Below are 4,817 nucleotides of genomic sequence, written 5' to 3'. Positions count from 1 at the left end.
AGTAAGGGAGAAAGACAGAGCGGTTGAGACAGTATAACAAAAAATGTCCTGAACTGTGGTCCTGTTGATCAAGCAATGCTGATTTTTTTTTAGCCCTCTATTAACAACCCACACAGCAAAAGGACACCGCGGCGGATCTGCCGCGGAGGTAGCGCGGCTTCCGAAACGTACCCGCGAAACGGACCCGTATCGGCGTCCACTTGCGCGCAGTGACGGATCCGCAACGAAGGCGGATCGCGGATCCGCCGTGGCTCCGCGCTGCATCCGCTCCGCATCCGCGATTAAAACCTTACCTCCGCGGCGGGTCCATTTTGGACCCGCAAATTAATACATACATCCGCCGCGGACTCTTAACGGACTCATAAAAATCATGGCTCATCCGGCCCGGATCCGATCCGGACCCGTTCATTAAGTGGGTCTATACCTCATTTAAAATGGGTAATTGGCCAAAACTAGCTATGGAAATATCTAAAATAAAGCTGACAAACATTATATAGACTTGATTGCTCTATAAAACCTTAAATATTCTATATGTCACCCTTTATTAATAAACCACAAAATCATTCAAACCTTGAAAATATCTAAACTTTCCTTGGCCAATAACAATAAAACACTCTATAAAAAATAGGTAATTACATGAAGATTTTTTTTTTTACAGTAACATTTTATTTAATGAAAACATCATCTCTAAAAAGACATTTCAGTTTAATAACCTTGAAAAATGAATGATTTAGTTAAATTCAGCTATAAGGAATTTGTTAGCACACAAGTTTCATTAGTCAGTTTGTGTCGGCTTGATTTAACAAATTTCAATATCAGTGAAAATGTTGCAAAATTACTACATTACACAGTATTAAAGTCCATTCAGCAATAAAGCAGCTTGGAGAAAACAGTGATATCATAATTCAACTCAGATCAGTTCAAGTCTTGAAATTATGCAACAGTGACAGTACAGTCAAATCAATTTTATTACTGAATATTCAGTGTCTTTTAAACCCCAGCTGAGCATGTCAGAGCCAGTGGAACCTAAACTCCAGCAGGTGTCTGAAACAAATAAAAAATACCATGGGAGAAACCAGGAGCAGTCAGCTCTCCTCTTGTTAAATGAACAAAGATGGTGTGATTATTATTTTAGGCTGGATCACTAGCCCGATTGTGGACTGAATTCATTCAGAATATTGCATCCAGCTCCTACTGCTTGAAGATCAGGATACATCACGCTGTCGTTTTGTCAGAGAAGTTGTAGTCTGTCCAGCAAGGCTACCTTTTAGCCAGTAGTAGACGACTGAATTAACAGTGACTGTAAGTATGATAAAACTACATTTCCTGGCCTGGCATGTTCATTGCTGTCATAAGGGTCCGTGCAGAGGACTTGTCTGTTTCCTGTGGTCTTTGCTGAGGACCTGTGCCGATGGCTGTCATATCGTGATGTTCACTTGTAGTAGTCTCCGCTCACATTCAGGGCTGTGTTGTGGTCATCTCAGGATGCAGGTTCACCATCTGGTTTGGATACAGACTGGATCCGGCTGACTACGATAACCCTAGGACAAGAATGAGACAAAAACTTTGAAATAAGTAACAAGTATCTATGTTAACTTTCTCACAGCACCTGTAATCATACAAGAACATTTTCATACAAATTTCATGACATCTCATAGCAAAGATTACTGTTATATGCAGGATGTAAAAGTATATTTGTAAACATTTAACCTTAAATATATTGATATGAATCTTTTGACACTGCACATTTTTTACACATTAAAAGCAGAATCATTTCAGTATTTGACAAACTGGTTGGCTAAATCAAGTTTAAAACTCTATTTAATCTTACTTTTAAAGATGACGTAGAATATCGAAGAATGAAGTAGAATCAAAAACCAGACTGGAGCACTTGAATGAGCTGTAAAGCTGCAAAAGAACACACACACAGTATCTTAGTATGCTTCAATTCCATATAAATGATCTAAAACCACATTACAAGGTGGGAAATATTTGTAAAAATATTTGGACACAAAAAAATGGACAAACTAGTATACCACAACCAAAGACTACTGTTAAATATAGGATGTAAAACTAGCTTTGTAAACATTTCACCTTAAATATAGAGAATAGGAATCTATGTCAAGCCACGCTGCATTCCGTCATGTTTTAGGACACGATCTGGAGCACACAGTGAAAACAAAAGCTAATCACCACAGAAAAACATCTTACATACACTTAGAATAAAACAGATATGTAAATCTCTTTCAATTAAAAGAAATCGCTCTGTTGTGTGTCTTGAGAGGCCGCAAATATTCATTACATAGTATTCAGTCTCCTTCACTAAAGTGGTACTGATATAACTGCAAAAACACAAAATGAAAATTAACCAGTTTTTTATTATAGTAAACATGTAGCAACCGTGTTTTTGGCATATTTATTACCATTAGTATAACCACAATTTTATTAGAAATACCATGGTTACCTAACTACCAAATACCTAAGTATGGTTAGAGTATCAAAATCATTTTGTAAGGGGAGAACACACCATAGCAAGATCTCAAATGGTGGATAATTTATCATTGTCATATGGCCCAGTAAAACTGCTCAGTGTTAAAGAATTAAGTCATTATAGAGGTAACAGAATAACTTACTATAAATCTGCTTTTAAACGATGTATATCGTGGATGCTACACAAATAAATAACTAGACTTGAATGAATTAAGATGAATATTGCTTACTATCAGAGATGCCGAACAAGGATGCAAGAGATCAAATAAATGAATGAGCTCAATACGTATAAACTAGTGGCCAGGTATCAATGAGCTGCCGCAGGTAACATTTTCATATATGATTTTCTTCTTTATTTGTGGTGTGCTTGCTTACAATTTAATGGAAATCACTGTATATATAATAAATCTACAGATATCTGTTAGAACTAAGACCACATTTTATTTTAGTTGTTTACCATACCAAGTTTCATAGTGAATGTTGACATTTTATATTATTTTATGTTTATATGACTCAACAGATGAAATGATTGAAATGATTAACGCTTACTGTATCATCAATAACCATAGCTCTTATCAATGTCTGCATGAAATACATCTGCTTTTTCAGCTTTCTATCATGGCAAAAGCACTTTTTTTACACCAGGCATGAGAAGGGCTATGGCAAATGATGATACAGTAAGCCTTAACCACTCCAACGTGATCTTAATTAGAATATTATTAACATAAAATAATATGGTAACACTTTAACATTTACAATCACTACTATACATTCTCTGCTTTTGCTCTTGTGTCCTAAATTGACAGAACGCATTGCCATCAAGACATTGCACATTTATTCCATGTTAAAGCTGTAGTGTAGATCACTGTCAGTATTTGACAAACTAGTTGGCTGAATCCAGTTTAAAACTCTATTTAATCTTACTTTTATAGATGAAGTAGAATGTCGAAGGATGAAGTAGAATCAAAAACCAGACTGGAGCACTTGAATGAGCTGTAAACCTGCAACAGAACACACACACACACACACACACACACACACACACACACACACACACACACACACACACACAGTATCTTAGTATTTTTAATTTAATATACATTATCTGAAACAACATTACAAGAGGTGGGGAATATATCTGTCTAAATATACAAAAAAAAAAAAAGAATACAGCTAAAAATTCCAGAACCAAACTTTAATGAAAAAACATAGCATAATATATCTATATATACGTTATATACTGTATAAGGAATGGATTAAAATCTGGATAGCCAAATAAATTACCCTGTCTCCCAAAAAAAGGAGATCCCGTCCAAATAGGCCTGTTATTACTCAAGATAATGTTAACGCCAGTTGAAAAGCTCACTCGACGTTCCACAAAGCAATTAAGTACTTTATTAACGTTAATGTAACTTGCAACTGTACAAATAAAGCATATTTTAAAAGTATTCTTACCGTGTTCAGTCCTCTTTAACCTGGCAGGCCGCAGCTTCACTCTGAGGAGGATTTCTGAGATAGAAAAAAAATCAAGCACGTTCGGATTGAGAATCCGCCCAGCATCCGTATTGAGTCCACTCATAACTTTATATTCCATATGAACTGTTGAACTGAAACATTAGGAGGAGAGGTGGGGAATGTATTTGTCGAAATACAAGCAAAAATAAACTTGAACTAATATTCTAGTACCAAATTTAAGTGACAAAAAGTGTATTCTCGCCTGCAGTTATATCTGAAGGGGTGAAAAATGACCTAACCTTACACATATGATCAGTACTGCATTAAAACCCGGATAGCCAACAAATCTAACATTTTATCGTCTCACAGAAAGAAGGAGATCTCGTTTAAATAGACGTTAAATAACTCAAATCTACCATAATGCTAACGCGCTGAAGAGCTAACGTTAACTCGACGTTCCACAACGCCGTTTCAGAATTAAAAATGCAAACAAAGCAATTAACTAATTTATTAACCTTAAAATTACTGGCAACTGTACAAATAAAGCATATTTTAAAAGTATTCTTACCGTGTTCAGTCCTCTTTAACCTGGCAGGCCGCAGCTTCACTCTGAGGAGGATTTCTGAGATAGAAAAAAAAACAAGCGCGTTCGGATTGAGAATCCGCCCAGCATCCGTATTGAGTCCGCTCATATAATTTTATATTTCATATGAACTGTTGAACTGAAACATTAGGAGAAGAGGTTGGGGATATATTTGTACAAGCAAAATACTTGAAATAATATTCTAGAACCAAATTTAAGTGACAAAAAGTGTATTCTCGCCTGCAGTTATATCTGAAGACAGGTGGAAAAAAAACACCTAACTTTACAT

At 35.9% G+C, this 4,817-nt stretch overlaps 1 long non-coding RNA gene across 1 annotated transcript; it reads right to left on the bottom strand.

The window, feature by feature from the left end:
* Nucleotides 1–861: 861 nt before the first annotated feature.
* Nucleotides 862–3,490, bottom strand: LOC141326441 (uncharacterized). Its single transcript, XR_012353894.1, has 4 exons — nt 3,415–3,490; nt 2,095–2,160; nt 1,832–1,908; nt 862–1,541 (listed from the first exon to the last, which is right to left on the bottom strand). It is a non-coding gene; the product is annotated as an uncharacterized lncRNA (long non-coding RNA).
* Nucleotides 3,491–4,817: the final 1,327 nt, after the last annotated feature.

This window comes from Garra rufa, chromosome 1, assembly GCF_049309525.1.
Source record: "Garra rufa chromosome 1, GarRuf1.0, whole genome shotgun sequence".
Lineage (NCBI taxonomy): Eukaryota > Metazoa > Chordata > Actinopteri > Cypriniformes > Cyprinidae > Garra > Garra rufa.
Note: the sequence above shows the minus strand (reverse complement) of the source record. Positions and strands in the feature narration are given on the sequence as shown.